General features: G+C 32.9%; 1 protein-coding gene across 8 annotated transcripts in view; it reads left to right on the forward strand.

Annotated features, from left to right (window-relative positions):
* RhoBTB (Rho-related BTB domain containing) overlaps positions 1–20,393 on the forward strand; it is a 276,592-nt gene extending 256,199 nt beyond the window's left edge. For 6 of the 8 annotated variants that reach the window (XM_075372467.1, XM_075372492.1, XM_075372510.1 and 3 more), the window contains exon 15: positions 19,001–20,393. The gene's annotated coding sequence lies outside the window, so the exon portion shown is untranslated. Of the gene's footprint in view, positions 1–7,487; positions 8,437–19,000 lie in introns of those variants that run through there. The other 2 variants (XM_075372538.1, XM_075372529.1) reach the window with 2 other exon arrangements.
* Positions 20,394–21,484: the final 1,091 nt, after the last annotated feature.

The raw sequence follows: 21,484 nt of genomic DNA on the forward strand, positions 1-21,484 counted from the left end.
GCAAAATAGCTTTTGTGTTAAAAATAACTGAATTTAAAGTCTGTTCTGTTTTACATTATTTTATTAATAATAAATGGATTGTTTTTATTTAAAGAAAATTGTGGGAAAACATAGTTTTTACACCCTCTTTTTTGTATGTAGTTTTCAAGCTACATAACTTCAGGAAAAATCAACAATTAATATGTAATTAAGCTATTAAGTACTGCCACAGAATTTCATTCTTCCTGCTCAATAGATTGCACTGTATATCAGTCACTCTAAAAACATTTCCTTCTACTAGTTTTCACTAAACATAATCCACTTTACTTATGACAGTCCTTCGAGGGAATTGTTGCTGCAATTACAGATTAACTGTAATGTTAATTACAACATTACTAGTAATATTACAATTACAATTGTACTAAACTATTACCTTTGTAATTTTAATTTCTTGGAAAGTAATATATTAATTGTTATTATTATTAAAATTTATTACCTAGTATTTACAAATAACAAATGCTGCAGATTTAGACAAAATTGTTATTTTAAGAAATAATAAAAAAATAAACAGCTAAGTTATTATGCATAATCTCTGAACATTTCCTGTCATGTGAAACAATTAGTTAAATTTAATTTCCTCTTTAAATGTCCTGACAAATAGTAAGCATATATATGTGTTACACTAAATTTGATTAATCCAGTGATTATGCATAATCACTGGTTAATCACCGATTAATATGTATAATTGCCCCCAAAGTTGTAGACTTTAATACATATATAGCAATTTATTAAATGGACTAGTCATTTTACATTCTCTCCATATTAACATATTTTACATATTAAAATAACAACCTGACTATAAGCAGTAATTACTTAATTTAATTTATTTTTTTACCCCCTTCCCTGGGCTAGACTACCAATTAAGCATAGCACATCCCAGAAAAGTGTCCATAAACTCAAACAGGCTTCTCCCCGTCTATTGGCAGTAGATCCGGACTATGGGTTGAATCTTTTATTTATGCCTGCCTCTAATTTCCAGAGCAAGGTAATGAGGCCCGACTATGTCGTCCCTGGGCCCCACCCCAGAAGCCAGGACTCTGTCTTTATGCCAATACCTCTAACGGTAGCACACCCCAGGAGGGGCGGCCCCACCGGGACTCGGTCTTTTTCAGCGCGGGGGACCATGATCGCCTCCGTTGAAACAGAGGCAAATGCAGATGCCATCCGCAAGGTCATCCACCTCTGTGATCCCTCAAGAAGCCGCTTGTTCTGTCTGACAACGGCTGCTAGGTTTGTAATTCTCCTAGATGCCATCTCACATGTCTACCGGACATGAGTGACAAAGTTTCTGAGATGTTTCAGCCATAGTCCCAGGTATTTGGAGTAGTTATGTGGCTGGATCATCTCCCCTTTGACCATGATTGGGATCAGTTGTAGATGGTACTTCCCAGTCATAACAATACACCTGATTTTCCTGTGGGAGATCGACAGTCCCGTACCATCCATCCATCTAGTGACAGTAGCAATAGCCTCATTCACTGCAAGCGTCACCAGTTCCTTCATCTGTAACACCACCACCAACGCCAGATCATTGGCGTACACAATGGGGGTTACCCCAGCCAGATATCTCAGTTTCAGTTCCTCATTATAGATGATGTTCCACAGCAGAGGGCCCAGGACAGAGCCCTGGGGCACCCTGCATGTGGAACTAAACCAGAGGTCCGAGCCATCAACTCTTGTATACGAGTCGTCTCTTGTCAAAGTAGGCTTGGAGTACGCACCACAGGTACCCGCTGATGCCCCACTCTCTCAGGGCTTGGAAGATGGAGATCCAACTAAGGGAGTTGAAGGCACTTTTAACATCCAGGAGGACCGGGATCCTCTTCGGTCCTCCACGGCCCTATGGCCGCATCATTCACCCTGCTCATTGATGCAAAAACCTCATCTACAGCTGATCTACCAGCCTGGAAGCCATACTGGCTGGGATGGGATCCACCCTTGTTGTTTATTTTGTTTGTTGTTTATTAATTGATCAAGCAACCATTCCAGCAGCTTAGTTAAATTGTTAATGACATACTGGCCAGTATGCTGTAGAAGTACTTGCAGCCCCAGGTTTCATGATTAGGACAAGCCTGGCCTGCTTAAAGGTTTCCGGGATACAGCCGAGTTCCAGGATGTTGTTAAAAACTTGCAACAGATCGGCCGGTGCCTTCTCTACCAGAATGTGGACCACCTCAACTGGTATTCCGTCCAGGCCAGGGCCTTCCATAACTCCATTCTCCTTGCTGCCTGGATAAGCTCGTATTCCTGTAGTATCGGGACATCCTTGACTGGAATTTCTTCCTGGGCTGCTGCTCACAAAGTGGGAATAAAGCCTCCACACACAACCAGACCTGGGATGCAGTCAGCATAGGGAGGACTGACCAAACCTTCCAGTCACCAATTGGTAACCCTTTCCGCAGGGGTCGTTGTCCACATCGTTGCAGAGGTTACGCCAACAGTCTCGTTTAGTGGCCCTGATAGCTGCCTTCAGGGCTACCCTAGTTTTGGCATAATCATGATATGAGGAGGCGATTTGTTCAGTGTCCCCTCGCCGAATGGTGCACTGGTAGGCCCTATTCCTAGCCCTGGACTGCTGATGTAAAAGGACGATAGCCGGATTTTACCAGTAAGTATGCATCTTCCACCTGAGTTTGTACGTCACCCCAGAAGTGCTACACTCCTCAGCCACAACATGGGTCAGCTCCTTCGGCAAGACAACTCCATCCAGCCTCAGTCCGATCCACCAGGGACTTCTCCTGTAAGATCCTCCAGTCATCGCAATTGTTAACTATGGAATCCAAAACGAAAGCCAGGTCAATCGCTGAACCTGAGCCGCCCCAGGTGAAAGTGTTGTCCTCTCCATTAATGCAGACTAGTCCAAGAGAGCTAGCCCTCTCACTCAGGTGAAGTCCCCTGAGCGACGTGATAGCTCCTGAGAAGTCAGGGGACTTTGCATTGAAGTCCCCCACAATCAAGACATTACATCCTGCATGACTACTGATATCGTCAAATAACACATCTAGGAAGAGTCCACACAGCACTGCATGTAGGTATTTGGTGAATGGTAACAGCTGTAGATCAGCAAGTCACCTTCACTGGCCCCACTTGCCACAAGTGGTATTCCTTCTGCTGGAAATCCAATAGCCACAGAGGCGACACTGTGCACTAGCCATCTGTCACCGTTCACTGACGTTATGTTGGGTTCTGCAACCAGGACCACATCAACATTGTCCCTCCTGGCCACCTCCCAGTAGAGTCCTCTGGTAGAAGTTTTCATTAAACTGCAGGAATTTCATGATGAAATTGTGCAACTCTCAGTTCCGTGGTCCTCCGTTCCACAAACAGCACAGGCAGCAGGAGCCGTACACTGTGACTGCTGATGCCCTCACTAGCTGTAGTTGTGACGCAGCCCAGTATGATCCACTCCAGTACACGATGCAGCCTTATGGTTCACTGCTCAACACCTAAAACACCATTCAGCTGCCTCCCTAATCATAGCCCAGCACTAGACCCAGCTGATTTTGATATGTCCTTCTGTTAGTTCAACCACCGCCCAGTAACTAATGATAATCGTCACATTCATAGTATTTCTGAATGTGGGGGGGCATCGATGTTATAAGAAAAGACATGTGAGGCTTGAAGCCCCCTTGGACACTTTAGCCTCACAAGATCATGATGACCCTAATTTCAGCACACCCATTGAGGTGGTTGACTTCACTGACTGCACCAGCTGTTGTAGTTTCTTCGAGCAAGTCTTGATCTTGGTTTGGTGTTAGGGGTGCAATGAACCAGAGTATTCAGTGTCCTGACCTTGACAACCACACTCATAACAGTGGACACAAATTCATCGACATTTGGGGCTGAGCGACTCCCTCCGTGAGACACAATCGGAGGATCCTCCAGATTTTCAGGACTTGAAACTGCATATGCTGACCTCATTCTCGCCTTGGGCAGGGAGCAGGATTGTTGGCGTTTTAGCTGCGGTTATCTTCTTCCATCTCAGCCTCACATAAAGGTAACGGAACTGCAGGCTGCCGAGGTCCCCACCGGTGCTTGTTGTCTTCAGAACATGATCCATGTGTTGAAGACAGATGCGAACAGGAGCTCTATATCCTGTTTCTAGGCTCATCATCAACGGATAACATTCCGCTGGATTTGCCGTCCCCACAGCACCCCTCCCTACTCATCAAGGCCTGAGAGCAGTCATCACAAGATCTGTAGTCCTCACAGTCGAACATCATTAACTTTCATCACAAAAAATTTTCTGAGTCAAATTCCTAAGAAAATTTTTTAATTTTCTATTTTGCAGTAAACACTGCAAATTTGTCTAAGTTAAAAATGTAAACAAATGCCAATCAGCTATTGCAACTAAATAAAAAAAATATATGATTTTACTGATGAAATTAAGTATTAATCACTTAAAAAACACAAAAAACAATGACAAAAGAGTCCTCAAAGAATAAATAAATATACACAAAATAGAACCAGAAAATAATAAAGTTTTAATCTCTGGCTCATGGTTGCTAAGAGCTACCCCTAGCAACAAGAGTGTTCCTAGATATATCAATAAATGAAATAATAAAGATACAGTCTAGGGCCCAAAGAATTATGTAAATAATACCGAAATTGAATTCTATTATCGAAAAAAGTATAGTCGATGCAGAATTAATGTAATAGTCTAAAAAACAAACAAAAAATGTACCGTAGCCTACCGTTGTCAAGACAAACGGCCCCTAGCAATGTGACCAGGGAATAAAATTACTTTTAAAAAAAAAACTATAAAACACACACGCAGAACATAAAACTCATGAAATGAACAAAAAACAACACTAACGAATGAAATTATTATTTAAATAATCAAAACATTACTTTTAATTAGTCAAGGTTAGTGATGAAGGTTAGTTATAAGTTAAGTTTAGTTTGATAAAAAAATCTAATTAACATAAAGTCTAATTAACATTAAGTATAGAAATTATATGTTTATTATATATATTAATTAAATTCCCCAGCCTTGGAGGTGATTATACATATTAACCAGTAATTATGTATAATCACCAGATTAATCAAATTTACTATATATATTTTTTTCTTTTTTTTGTTATATATATATATATATATAGCAAGCATTTTATTGTATACGAAATAAATATTTATTATGTTAAATTAAATATAAGTTGACATGTAAAAAATAATAACTTTCAGTACTTGCTTGCACATAGTGTGTTTCTGCTGGTATCACTTTTTGTTTTCTTGATTTGTAGTAGTGTGTCATGGATAGAATAAGTTGTAGTTAGAATTTATTTTTCTATATTCTTTTTACTTTAATTTATTGCAAATGAATGACCTTAAATTGAAACTTAAAAAATAAAATTTCTAAGTTTAGGAGATTATCAATAATGTGCATAATTTCATGAAAAAGAAGCTGATAGATTTGAAAAGACAGGAAAAGGTGATTGGCATATTATTTTAAGTCAAAATTATAAAGAAAGAATAGCAGCTGCATATAAAGTATTCAGATCTGAAATTTAGGGATGAAGAAAATGTAAAATAGATTTATAACAAAAACTATATCTAATTTCTACAGACAGTAGATTAATTACATTACACACTGGAGGAGAAATGGTATTTATTTAACCCTAATACTTTATTAACCTGGGAAGAAAGAGCAAAAAATTATGATTACTATAACTATGGATCCAGAAAATGACTTAAAATGGGCTGAAAAAAAAAATTATAAAAAATCTTTCCAAAAATTTGGTTACAAACACATCGTAATACAACATATTAAAAGAAATTACTTAAATAAAATTCAAGAAACTAAGAAACTTAGTACTGGTTACTTGTCCTTTATGGTGAAACCTCAACTGTATGATTTTATTAAGGAAAACAAAAAAAAGAAATGCAAATTGTTTAATTAACTTGCAAAGAAAAAAGGACATAATGTTACGATTACTACTTTATCACCTAGTTTAGACTCCATTGAAATGGTGAGGTCTGAAGTAAAAGGTTATATGGCATCTACAATGTTATTTTTGACATTGACGTAGTTAAACAGATGTATAAAAATAAATTTGCTAAAATGGACATATCCCATTAGAAGCCTTATTTTGAAAAAGTGAAGGAAGTAGAAGATGAATACATTAGACAGGTTCCATTGTACTTAAAAATACAATGGAATCTGCTATAATTTTTTTGGAAGATGATAGAGTAAAATTGTCGATATGAGAAACTCAGAAGTTAGTAACTTGGATGATAACATTCAGCTGTTCTAGATTTTGTACTGGGTTTATTATTTGTATTTTTGTAAAATGTGTAGTGTTTTATTTATTATAAAGCCTCATTATAAGTTTAGATTAAACTTATTGTAATTCATCAGTGGACCAGCATATAGAGTTAAAAACAAAAATAGTTATTTATTACGAAAAATAAAAATATTTCATGATAAGTAGCTATAAATTTATTTGTGTTGGGTGTACAATATTGATAAAAGGAATTTAATTTTTAGTTGTCTAGACTTATTAATACTTGAAAAAGAAATGAAATAATATGTGTTTCCAAATAGTGAATAAACTTCAACTGAATTTTAAGCTTTTGTAATAAAATAATATAAATTAATTCAAAGTAGCTTTATGTAAAATTAATGTTTTATTATTTTGTCTGTTATAGAATGTACATGAAATAAATTTATGTTATTAACTGCTTTTTATGTCCACTGAACATTTTTCTTTTTTTAATTATTTTATGTCAAACTAATTATATTACATGTTTTTACAATGTGTACACACACACACACACACACACACACACACACACACACACACATATATATATTGGAAGTGTAATAACCAAGTTTTCCTGTACTTTTCTTTAAATGTAAAGTAAATGCTTCTTGTTACTTAAAAAAGTTCTCATAGAATGATGTAAAACAGAACAGGATTTAATTTGGGTTCATATTAATTTTTTTTTCTAGTTAGGTACAAAATTATAACTGTGATTCAGGTGTCTCCTTTCATTAGCTGACTATAAGGATTGAATTGTGTTTAGTTCTCAAGAAGTTTGATGGTGTTGAATAGAATATGTTTTTATTTTAAGGAATGTAGTGTTGAAGTATAAGAAACTTTGGAAAGAAGAAACCTTGCATAAAAAAGATCTATTTACAGTCGGCCTAAGAATTAGATAATTATGATTAGAGTAGAAGATAAATAAAGAGTAGCTGTAATTCAGTCAGAAGTGAACCAAAGGGGAAAGACTGCAGTCTTTCATCTTTGAAAAAATGAAGTTAACATATTATTGTTTCAACAAAAATAGAAAATGATTCAGGAGTGCTGAATAGGTTAATTAATTAGGAAAACATTTTTTATATTTGTTAAAAATAAAACAAAAGTAATGAAGTATGATAGAAATGAAGAATCAATTAATAAGATGGAGACGTAATATAATAAAAGTTGCATTATTTTGTTATTTAGGTAGTAAGATACAAGCAATGGATGAAGTAAGAAATACATAAAAAAAGATTGGAATAAGCAAGAAGAGTTTTCATGCAATAAAGAGGTCTGCTGGTAAAAATTAGATGGAAATCTTTTAAAATATTCTTTGGGACCTTAATGATGTATAACAATAAAACATGGAAGTTATAAAACCAGAAAGGAAAATTATGGTCTTTTGAAATGAAGAGGTTTTACGACAAATTGGAAGTTAAGGGACAGATTTTAACAAAAGTAACTTTAGTTAAAATCTTGTAGAGACCTAAATTGATGGATCAAGATACCGTGGTTTAGTTAATTTGATAATAAACGTTTTAACTACAAGGGAAAATGAAAATAAAAGTGCACGAGTTATTTATTCATATAATTTATATACTGCTTCTCAACATTCTTGCCTGATGGAAGTGGTGCTTAGTGCCTGTTTGCAACAATAGTAGCCAGTGTCTTTCCTACAAATTTTCTGAATGTGTTGCTAATGGTATTCAGGTGCTGTCATAACAATACTGATTATATTAAATTTGTTCATTAAGAGTGTTCTGGTAGTATATAAAATGCATCTTTCTTTTTAAGTTGTATATTTGTTGATGATGAGATGTTCTGATTTGAATTTTGCATCATGGTCAGTTCTAAAGTTATGATTTAAAGTTACTCCAGTGAAAGTAGCAAATTTTTGTGAAACCATTAAATTTTATTATATTTGATTTAATCATTACAGTTAACTTTTCTTTAAAATGCTCAAGCAGATTGCTGTTATTTAGTTTGGTTGTATTTTTTAGTTGTAATTAAAATTTGCATCATTGGTATTATAGTAATAATAACTACTATTTTTATTATAATAAATTCAGTTCTTTTGTTAGTAAAATAACAGTATTATGTAAAACAGAACTTACCAATTGAGAGACTCACTCAGTCCTTAGCCCATCAAGTTTTGATTTCCAAATAATTTATATTAAAAACAAGGATTTGTATATGTTAACATTATATTAACAAAGATTATTAACATTAACTGTCTGATATTTAAGATTGTTAGGTTATTACTGAAAAAAAAAAAAAAAAAAAATAGCTAGTGTTAAAAATAGATCAAGGAAAACTTAGAGGGAGAAAGAAAAAAATTGTAACTGGTTGTATGTGCTCAACATCATATTGTGCTCAGTTGATGTTAGTAATCAGTCAAATAAGTGCATACTATGTTAAAGAATTGTTGAAATAAATAATTAAGAGAAAAAAGAGGACGGACACACACACACACACACACACACAGAGAGAGAGAGAGTGAGTGTGTGTGTCCCTCGAAGAAACAGAAAAACTTTCAGGATATTTTCTACTGTTGATAATAACAAAAAAAAGTCCATATAAACATAGGTTTGCAAATGCTTTGTTTTCAAGTGGCTAGCAAAACACTTCACCCAGATTTCAGCTCTTCTAATAAAAAGAAGCCCTACTGTAATTTTTGTGATCCAAATTGAAGAATAAAGTTGGATGGTGGTTTCTTATGTAATTTCAGCTGGGAAATAGGATAAAATAGGTAACTCCAGTAGTTTTTAAGATACCTGATGTGAAACACAAAATTCAGTGTCGAAAAACAAATTTTTTTAGGTTTGTAGTAGAATAACTTTGTTAAATGATTAATAAATGGCAGAATTTAGTAACAAAATTTGTAGAGAACTTAATTTTGAGAAAATTAATGTACATGCAGCCAATAAAAAGTAAATAAAAACTTAGAAAAATCGGTTTCTTATTGAAGCTTAACAGACAAAGAATAGACAGAAAATCGTATTATTCTTTTTAAACGTTCTTTGGTATATCAGCATTTATGAATGAGAGGATTATTTCCAACATGTTTGTTTTCTGTTCAACACCAAGTAAATCATTGTGTTAATGATGAACATAATGTGATTCAGTATATTCAGCGTAACCCAGGCACTAGTGCAAGGCGAATTTCATGTCGTACTGCTTTGTCTAAATTCAAAGTGGTGCATCCTTCAGAAAGAAAATATTTATCCTTTCCACCTGCAAAAGTTTCAAAATTTGTGGCCTACAGATTACTCCCAAAAGTTAAACTTCTGTCATTGGCTTCTAGACAGCACTGATAAAGAAAATTTAGTTTTATTTAATGGTAAAGCCACTTTTAACAGAGAGAGTCTTCAATACAAAAAATAGTCATTTATGAAGCAAAGACAATCCACATGATACTGTGGAAAATAGTTTCCAACATAGATTTCACATTAATGTTTGGTGTGGCATTATTTATGACAAAATTCTGGGACCATTTGTTTTCAATGAAAACCTTACAGAAGATCCATATGTTCATTTCTTGAAAAATAATTTACCGGCTCATTTAGAGGATGTACTTTTACAAACTAGATTGCAAATGATTCTCCAGCATGATAGTGCAGTGCCACATTAGTAGATAGAAATCACGTGAATGCTAATTTCTTAAACTGGATTGGATGTGGTGACCAATCAATTGGCTACCATGAACACCTGACGTAACGCCACTAGATTACTTCATTTGGGGCCATATGAAAACGATAGTATACCAACAAAAAGTTAATACTAAAGAAGAATTACTCATTAAAATATGAAATGCTATTGAATTTATATGAAAAAATCCTGAAATGATAAGGAAAGCCACCAGAAATATTTTATGTTGGGCAGAGTGCTGTGTGTATATTGTGAAGGAGGGAATTTTCAGAAATTACTGTAACTGAGATTTGTTATTCAGTTACCATTTTTCATTTCATGTATTTTATTTTTGTTTTTCTATATTATGAATAATGTTTATTAGGTACAGAATGTACGATTTTCTGTCTACTTTTTATCTGTTTTGTGTCAATAAAAAACTGATTTTTAAAAGTCTTTATTGACTTTTTATTTGCTGTATTTACATTAATTCTCACAGAATTAGATTCTCTACAAATTTTGTTACTACATTTTTCCACTTATTAGTCCTTTAATAAACTTATTGTACTACCAACCTAAAATAACTTGTTTTTCGACACCAAATTTTCTGTTTTACATCGGGTATCTTAAAAACTCCTTGAGTTACCTGTTTTATCCTATTTCCTAGCTGAAATTACATAAGAAATTACCAACCAACTTTACTCCTTAATTTGGGTCCTAAAAATTATAGTAGGGCTCTTTTTATTAGAAGAGCCGAAATCCAGGTGAAGTCTTTTGCTAACTGTTACTCGAAAACAAAATGTTATCAGACCTATGTGTATATAGAATGTTTTTCATTATTTTTGCCAATAGAACATGTCCTGAAAGTTTCTCTGTTTCTTCATGGGACACTCTGAATAGATAATCTAATAATATATTAAAACTTTGTTCTTTAAAACCATATTAGACAAAGTAATATTAGAATCAAAGTTATCTTTTTTGCTTATTTTCTTACATTTTCAAGTATACATATATAACACTTAAGATAAAATCAAAAGTTTAATGAAAAATGCAACTGGAATATTTAATCAATCATTATTTAAGTTATTTTACAATCATAAAAAAATTGTAAAAGTTAATAAAAAACATATGTCTGTCAGCGTTCACTTCAGATCTGTAAAATAAGTATACAAAATTTCACAATCTAAAATAGTGCTTTAAGTTTGCATTTATTTCAGTTTACTTTTATTTCGCATACTGCTCAAGTTTTGTAGATGCCAAGAAATCATAACATTTTGTGTAAAAAGTTGAAATATGCTTTGGTACATTTATTCCTAAGCTTAGCTCTGTAAGTATTGTCATTATTTGGTATATATACAGGTAAATTTGAGTAAAATTGTATAATACTTTATTATGTTAATGTAATAATAATAATAGTATGAGATATACATAATAAATCATGAGACTAGTTGAATATGTAAAAAAGATGTACTAAAATTATCTGTGTTAGGTCATATTGTGTGGTCATATTTTTTTTTTTGTATATTTAGTTGTGGTTTCATTTTTAATAATTATTATTTCAAAACTTATACTTATTTTAAGATTCTTGTATGTTTCCATTGTTTATAATATTATAAGAGTTGTCATATTGAAAGTTTTCTCTTTTAGTCAGTTTTAATTATTTTTGAGTTTCTATTAAATTTATCAGGTTTGTCAGGTTGGTAGTGTGTTAGAGTTATTATTACTTACAAAATACATAGTAGACAAAATAAAAATGTATAAATTGGGGTGATTGATAAATTAATTTGTATGATATTCTGGAAGTTTCAACATATCTATTCCAGTTTTGTTGATTTCTGGGTTCATTGGCACATGGGTCCCTTGTTCAGATTGTAAATACACCTGCAATTAAACTTACATGAATGAATGTTGTAACAAGCTATAGTTGCTCCAGTGAATCTATGAGCTTGTGACGTCACATGCTGACATCTCATTATATTATTGTTTTCCAAAACATTATTTTTACATGAAGTAAAATTATATGAATTAGTAAAGTTACATAAAACTAAAGTTCAGAAATATCAATTAGATGAACTTTTGAAAAAACATGGGCATTGTGTTCTTAGACTCCCACCGTACCATCCTGATTTGAATCTGATCGAGATGGTATGGTCAGCCGTAAAGACATGTGGTTAGTCATAACACAACATTTTCTTACACAAATGTTGAAAAATTAACTATGCAGAAAATTAATTCCGTGAATGAAGATGACTGGAAACTCTGTTGTGAAAAAGTAAAAAATATTGAAAATGAATATGAAAAACTGGAACCACTGATAGATGAAATGACAGAAGGTTTTGTCATACGCATAGACTCTGAGAGTGAAAGTGAAAATATAAGTGACAGTGATAGTGATTCGTTTAGCGAGGATGTTGAACTTGCTAGAAGTTTGAATTACATGCATGATGAAAATTCAAGTAAGCTTTTGGTTATTAAAAATTAATAATTTAGTACAAATAAAGGTTATGAAAGAATTAATTATGTATTGTTTATGATTAGTAAATGTAAATATGATAGTTATTACCGCGTACAGTGTGATAATAAGTAATACTTCGATTTGATACCTGGAGTTGATGTTTTCAGGCCAAGTAGTAATGTGCAGTCAGCCTGTGACATCACAAGCTCATACATTGGCTAGGCCTAGTATGTAGCTCTTTCTTTGTATTTGAACTCTGGAGTCCTGTTCAGGGTCTGTTAAAAACCCAGCAACTGAGAGGTAGGTGACGGACATTATTGTAGAACTGTTAATGTTAAAGTATAACTGATCCAACAGGACACAAACTATCTGCCTCTCACACTAGATGACAATTGCTAATGCCTTCCAACACATATAACTCCAGTGTTTGTGCTGATGAGAAGATGGATACCATTTTTCATTTGCTAATCTATCATTGCCAGTTTGAGATGGTAGAATTAATTTGGGTGAAAATGAAACTGAAATCACTCAAATACAACAGATTAAGAATGAAGAATAATAAAAATCATCTAGTGAGACTATAGATGATGTCATAAAAAAAAACTAGAGAAATGTAATTCAACACGTTGAAATGTTGCAGTAAGAAAAATTTTAAGGTAATAATAAAAAATTTGCGACACAATAATGAAGATGACAGAGATTTATTTCAGGCAGAAAGAACTTAAAAGAGATTTAGACATACAGGATTAGGACCTAAGAAATGAAGAAAATAAATTGTTGAAGTTTGCAGAAAATTTGAATGAAAGCCAGTTTATGTATGATTGTAGTTCATGAACAAGTTACTATTTTAAGTATCTTTGATAATATGAAAATTTTTTTAACACTTCAAGCAATTTTTAATTACATGTTGTTTTTACTGCATTGAAGAATTTCTTTCCCTCCCCATAATAAAAACTCATAGTTTAGATAGTTGTTCTTTTAAGATTATATTTTACTTCCATTCTACTGAAGTAGTCAAAAAAATTTATGTTTAGTTTATAAGAAAACAATAATATAAGAAGACAATTGTTTGGGGCAGTGTAAGTCTCTTTAAATTCAATTGTAGTATTTTTAAATACTATAATTTAGTGATGAACAAATTTTTCTCTTTGAAATATTTATTATGAAGTATTAATTATGATTTTTTTTAATATTTGTTAATTATTTATAATTTTATCTTTTTGATGGAGGGTAAATATTTTACTGTATTTGTTCTAAATAGCATGAACATAATATGTATTTTCAGTTATATAGATTAATTTCTTTTTCTAGTGATTATGTTTGAATTTGAAAAATAATTATCTTAATGAATCAGTAAAAACATTGAAAATAAGAGAATAGATTTATTTTAAAGAAAACAATAAATGATGTTTCAGGATGTTATTATTTAGTTATTAGCAAGTAATTTGGCAGTTGGCTAAAGAAAAATAATTTTTGAGAAGTAATGTAAAATTGCTCATAAATAATTAACCTCTGACCATTAAAATTGTTTTATCAAAGAGACAAAAACAAGTAAGTTTATTACCTTCTGAATATGAGATCAGTTATATGAAATTGCATTTTAATGGAATGTAACAAATAAAGTCAAGTTTATTATTGTACTTACTACTTACTAGCCCAATGCCCGCCCTTCTGAAACATCAGAAACAATCCACTGAAACATCAGTGTCCACCCCGATTTCCCAGGCTTTCCAGTCTTCTTCTACACTCAACTGTCCTCTGGCAGTCTGTTTGGGTGTTGCGCAATAAATTATATATAGCAGCTTGAGAGTCGACCAGAAACACTGCTTTCAAAGGAGAAGCCAGCTTTTCCAGCTTGGCCGCAGCAGCGTGCACTGCTTCAACTTCACCATCATACTTGCTGAGGCGGCAACTAGGATATGTTCTTGAAAAGACAACAGTAGTACCCAGCCCCTGTTTTCTCCATCGTCTGAAACAAGATCCGTCAGTGTAGATGTGAATCCACTCATACTCTGGAAATTCGTGAGAATTCGAATGGTTTGTAGGGCTAGCTGTTTCAATTCACAACGTGAATTGAAACATAGTAGTGACATAAGTAGTCCCGGCTCATGCACAAAGGTGCAATGTCCACGGATGGAATATCATATTTCCTTATAAGTTTTTCATATGCAGTGAGTGGAGCCATCTGTGTTCTTAGCCTAGAAATAGCATGCTGGTAGTTGGTTTACTAATGCTTATAGGCTCCTAAAATGCTCCCAGAATCTCAATGCTACCTTTCTTGATATGATTGTAGGGGCTCAATCTGAGTATGCCTCCATGGTTACAATAGGGGTGGACTTAGCAGCTCCTGTGATTACCCTTAAGATTGTATTTTGTATGAGGTCGAGCTTGCTTAGTGTGCTAGCACTGGCTGTGACCATCACATCGCTCCTGTATACTAGCACAGGTCTTATGTACGACTTGTAGGCAGTCTTGAAAACATCCTGATATTTGCACCCCACTTTGTGGCTGTCAATCTTCTTAATAGGCGGGTTCTTTTTATTGCCTTTTTCACACAGTGAACCTCTACATTAAACATGTGTCCAGTTGAACTCCTAAATATTTGGATACATTGCTTTCCTCCAGCGCTGGAGGGAGATCTGGTATTTTTGTTAACAAGGAGAAAAGTTGAAAGGTGGTTTTTGATGCATTCATTGTCATTGCATTTTGCCTCGCCCATTGTTCTACCTTTATCAGAGCCTTGTTTAAACAGACCTCAAGTGAAGAAATGGATCCACTGGTTCCCCAGAAAAGTAGGTCGTCTGCATAAAGGAGCGCCTGGACGCCAGACACACTTCTTACTGCATCCAGGATATCATTTATTGTGATATTAAATGGAAGCTCAAGACCTCCCTGGGCTAGTCCTTGCTGTTGAATGCAAAATCTCAATGTGCAGTTGGAATACCGTCCCCTGATCTGTCTTTGGGACAGGAACAACTTTACCCACCTAAATAGGTTTTCAGAGATTCCCTGTCCAGCAAGTTTATGTATGAGCATGGGCCGCCAGACAGTGTCATAAGCAGCTTCAGGTCCACCAGTACTGTCAATATTGACATTTTCATGTGGAATCCGTCTTTAATATGTGTAAAATTGATAATGTGGTTCATTGTGCTATGGTGCTTGTAGAATTTCACCTGAGCATCGTCAATGAGTTTTTGTGCTTCAACCAACTGATTTCGGTGGTTTACAGTTATCCTTTCTGCCACTTTACAGAAAGCAATCGTCAACAATATTGGTCAATAACTCTCTGCCTAATTGACTTCTTTATCTTTTTTCAGTGTAGGAACGATTTCAGCCTTTTTCCATTGCAGGGGCATGTGCTTATCCAAACTCAAATTTATGGTGGCTAGAACTGTTTTCTTAGTGGCATCGCCAATGTGAATTAAAAGCTGGGGAAAAATGTCATCAATTCCTACCAATTTCTTTTTTAATCTGCAAGAGAACACTCTCCAGCTCAGCAATAGTGAAGCGAGTGCAGACACCTCCTGAATTCCCCTGTCCAAGCACATGGCCAGTGGAATCTTGGTCAGTGTCCTGCTGATGGCTTTTTCTCCACGGACATGGCTCACATTCACATAGTGCTTGCTTAAGGTGACTATATCTACAGGGTTGGCAAAAGATTGATTGGCACACTTCAAAGTTCTACGGCACTGGAGGGTTGTCGTTGTTAAGCTGGGATATAAGTTTGTGAGCTTGGGTACCATTCTTCCTGAAATTCAATGTAGCAATAAAAACCCTGAAAGCAAAGTGCTTGGATCTTTTGATTTCAGCATGAAGCTCAGCTTGTTTCCTAAGTGACCTGATATCTTTGGGCTCTTTGATTCCTTTAGCTGTGCAGCGGCTGTTGTCTCGTCTTTTCTTCAGATTGGGTAATGTAGATTCCAGAGAAGTTTGAAGTTTTTCATCTGTCCACAGAGTATGCATTGTTGTGTACAGTCCAGTAAGGCTTTATTAATTGTGTTGATAGTTTTTTCAGACGAGTCAGATGTCAGTGCCTCAGAGAGAACCGCACCCATGCACATTCGAAACTTATCTAAAACAGCCTTCTTGAAATTCCAGTGTGGAGCTGGACAGTTATTATAAGGTGTTTTGTCTCTAAGTGAAGTGACAAGAATGGCTCTATGGCCGCATCTGTTGGTGTCATCGAGCAGTTTAACTTTTGTTTTGCCAGAAATATGAGGGTGGGTGTCAGCTAAATGTGGCTTTGATGTTTGACAAGAAAGTTGGGGGCATTTCCAAAACAACTTATTAGTTACTATCAATCATTTCCTCCAGAGTCTTCCCGGGCATGCTGAGTCTCGGACAGCCCCATCTTGGTGAAGGACTGTTGAGATCTCCAACGAGAATGCTGTTAGCCTGGATTGATGTTTCAACCACTTCAAACTCTGTGGAGATGTTACCAGGAGGGTTGTACAGGCCAATCACACTAAATTGTTGTCCATTTTTCCACATCTTGACCTTAACAGCTTTGAGCTTGTTGTCATCTTCCATTTCATGTAATACTCGGAGCTTCGTTGTTACATTTTTTTAACTCCACTGAATATACCAGAGGTGATTTGTTAAGACCTTTTCATAGTTGTGATGGCGTAACCATTTGTCTGATAAAACTCAGGAGTTTCTGTAGCAGCTCCTGCTTTGATAAAGAAAAATCCACGTCTAAATGGTAGATGTTTTGTCTGAATTCTAAAAATTAAGTGTTGTTAAGGTCTCCTGCATTCCAATAAAGGTACAAAGGCTAGTGTCAGAGCTCTTAAAAGAGCTGGTTTTGTGATAGGTTCTTTGCAGCCAACTTAATGTAGTCAGCATGTTAAAGGCGAACCTTGTATTGATCGTTTGATTATGCAGGGGGCACTACGAGCAGGCAGTCAACTTCAGCCCCCCAGTTTTTTATTATTATACGTGAAAGAGAAATAATAAAAAAATAGTCTGAAAAAGATGAGGTTGAACTGGTGAAAAACAAATATAGGTTCAAAAATAAGGATCAAAAAGAAAAAAAATTACTAATAGTAATACTTAATATAATAGTCAGTTTATAAAATAATTTATAAGCAGCGTTAGTCTAGTAGTTAATAGAAAATGTTTCAATTTAAATGAATATTATTTTTAATTGAAAATGTATAGATTTGTACATCCAACTGATCATTGATACATTCTGTTATTCCAATATGCGATATTATGTTGTCTCGAGAGATGTGGTTGTGTTACAATCGGTATGGTTTGTCTAATAAATTGTTCGGTAAGTGCTATTGTAAATATTATGCGATTAATTGATTAGCTCAGTCTAGAATAGAATTAGCTTCAAACTAATTACTAATTAAATGAATTGTGATAATTCTTCTAAACAGTTTAGAGACCCTTTTGTTTGATTTGTGTAGAATACAAGGAGAAAATCTGAGTTTGGGATCTTGAAAGTTCAGTATACTAAAAATGAGCAGTTATGATGATTTTTGTTGGGATAATTTTCATTAAATTTTTCCCAATTTTAACATTATATATATTAAATTGTGTAAAATGGTTTTGATGTATATGTATCATATGGTTCTGAATACAGAACCAAACCTTGATAAATACTGATTTTGCCTTCAGAAATGACTGTTTCTTCCATGAGCAGTTCCATATAGTTTTCTACAAATTCTTGACTTACTTCTGCAAGTTCTTCAGACTTCTTGCAGTCTGCTAGCCCTGTTATTCAAGGGAATTTAATCCATATTTTCTATGAAGAACATATTGCCTAAATTAATTATTAATTTTCATTGCAATTAATACATTTCTTATATGCTCCTTCACTCTGTTATTCAGTATTAAATTTTTCTTTATTTATAATCGTTAATGTTGTTGGTTACCCTTTACTATGGCTCGCAGACCAATTCAAGTTGTCCAGTATGTTATGATATTGTAAATGATCAGAGCATCTATGTAGATCCTCCCATTCATTGCATTATGCTATTATGATTTACAAAAATACAGACAGCTACATTGAGATTCACTCAGAGAAAATATATAAAGTATTATGCAGTAGTATAGTTTTACTTTATAACTGTCAGAAATGTTAGCCACCAGATAAATTATTATATAGCATGTGAGTAAAAATTTAAAAATTGATGAAAGTTAACTTGATTATAGCAGTAGCTATAATAAAATTCAATGTCTTACACAGCAATCACAAATTTTTCAAAAGTGTCATGTATCTGGTATTTGCATTTTATAGGAAGTTTCACTGTAATAGAGTTTTTTAGAAAATAATTAAACTTTAGTCATATAGCAAGATTAGTTATAGAATCTTTTGTATGTTATTAAATGTAAAATTACATTCTGTAGCCTAGCATTGTTGTAAGAATTATTCCTGCTTTATATTTAACTGTTTTTTTTTTTTATATTCAATTGAATGAATTTAAAAAGCCATATTCTTTAATTTATCATTCATGCTTGATTTTTTCCTAATTTGAAGCATTCTTTGTAGTTTGCAGAAGTGTTTGTTTATTTTATATCGTTTCATAATGGATTTTGTCAGATGAGAAGTGAGTATGGTGTACTAAAATCACACATGATCATAATTTTTCAAATTTTTTTTCATATGCAAGAGTTATTTTTGTTGCAGATTATTCATGCGCTCATTGTCATCATTCATCTCGTTAAAAAGTCAAGTTTTTTATATTTTGTGATTCAATGAACATTTCATATTTTTAAAATATGGTTTTGTGTATATCTCTCTCTGCCTGGCCTTTACAACAGGATTCATATAGAAATTAACAGCGATTCAGCTGCCACTGTCGCTGCAACAACTATTTCTACTGCTGCTACTTCTACTACTGTTACTCATACAACTTCTTTTTCTGTCTCCACTTCATTGACTGCTACTGAGACTGCTACTATTTCTTCTAATGCTGCTGTTCTTGAACATAGTTAAACAGTGCAGACGGTTACATTGTTCAGTTAACTGTTTGTTTATGAAGTAATCTTATTTATATTATTACGATGCAGACTTTATGGACTTTCAGTAGATGTAATATGATTATTTTTAAGAAATAGTACTGTGATGACATAAATTTATGATTTTTAAAAAACTGTTACTAAAAAGCTTAATAAATAAAACTACATAAATAAAATCAGTTCTGATAATTTCTATTTGGTTTTTGTGCACAATTGAAGAAAGTATGGTAATGTAAATAGTAAATCTTTACGTGCAGATTTGAGTGTGCATGTGTCTGTGCATGGTGCGTGCATGTGTGTGTGTTTGTGTCTGTGTCTGTCTGCCTGTCATTTTTTTCTGTTAATTTTAATAACATAAAATTTATAAATTTTATTAGTTATACATTTCCAAGATATTATAAGCTGACATATTTCTTAATTAAACGTAAAGTTAACAGTTATGCAATTCCTTAATATTACATTCTGAAAAAAATTTGATTTTTTTAGTACATATTATGTAACCACCATCTTATGCTATTGTATTTATTATATTTCCTTGAGATTATGAAATATTTTCACTCTGATAAAATAAAATCTTTTAATATGCATTTAAATATATCTGCAGTATTCATAATTTGTCTTATAAAATGTATGTATTTAAATTGTATTAATATGGTTGATAATTCAATTTTTATGCTGTACCTACATAATATAATAATTGCCGTTCTGAGGCAGTTTTTCTATATTCTTCTGAAAATTTTACATCAAAATCAAGTGTAAGTAATTATGATAAATTAATTTGATGATTCAAATTATTTTGACTCTGGATAACAAGTTATAAAAGTAAATGCTTCATAAAGGCACTCATAATAATTATATTCATTTTTTTAATTTAATGAAAATTAAATTGCAGTTATATTATCAATCGCATGCTGAATATGTAATGATTAATATATATTCTAATTAGTAATGGATGCACATTTTTATATTTTTTTCATAAATATTGTTATATATTTAATAAATTTGTTATGCATTGTATTATGTATAATATATTAAATAAAGAGTTATATTTTTAATTTGTCCCAATTATTTTCTTTGCTGTATACACTTGTTTTCCTTTTAAACATATTTATATTTTATTTGATGTAATCTTTCATAGAATTTATTTTAGTATTGTGTAGTATGTATTTACATATATTTTAAAAATGAGAACAATTGTCAAATTTTTTAATATTTCATTAATGATGTTATCTATAATATACATAATAGTAATGACATTAAAACCTCACTAATTCGGTATTATTTATATACTGTTAATTTTAATGTTGACCTGCTAGAAAGAAAGGTAAACAAAGCTTGTAGGGACCAGCAGATAAAATCAATATGAGGAGTTTTATGTTAATTACTTACTGAACATAGGAGTGGAATAAGTATTCTTGTTATACGCTTAAAATACATTTGTGAATTAAGGTTTTATTTATGTAGCTACTGCAGAAAGTTATTATATTATTATAGGATGAGTTGGGTCATTTCACTCTTGTGGGAATATTTTGTAATTGATTTAATTTTATCTTTTTTTATGATTTAAGAATTCAGCATAAAATTTTATTTTGCGTTTCACTACATACCTAGGAGACCAGTTGCAGGTTGTGTTAGGCCATTCATTTTAATTTAAATTGGTTGTAGAAACTAAACTTTCAACCTTGGTGACCTTTAGAACTTATCTAAGTTAATATGTTGTTAATCTCTTAATTACTCCAGTTGTGTTTATTCTAAAGTAATTCCTACATCAATGGACATTATTTGTTTTTACTTTAAAATTTTACTCAGTCATTTTCTAAGTTTTGTTTCTGATTATTATGAACATGCTTACTAATACTCTTGGGAGAAAAATTTGGGTTCATAAATAATTAGTGTATTCAAGCAATAAAATGAAAGATTAGTTACCATAGGTTTCTTTAAATGCACAAGACATAAAAATACATGACATGGCACTTTATCTATTGTCTAAAAGTAAACATCAGTACGCTAGAAAACTGTAAACATAGCAAAGTTTATTATAGCATAAAAAAATGTTTATTCTGATAAAAGTGTTCCATGCTCAATCTAGTCAATCTAGTATGCCTAATCTAGTCAATCTATCTAGTATGTGAAACTGAAGAAAATACCCAAG

This window comes from Lycorma delicatula, chromosome 1 (assembly GCF_047948215.1).
Source record: "Lycorma delicatula isolate Av1 chromosome 1, ASM4794821v1, whole genome shotgun sequence".
NCBI lineage: Eukaryota > Metazoa > Arthropoda > Insecta > Hemiptera > Fulgoridae > Lycorma > Lycorma delicatula.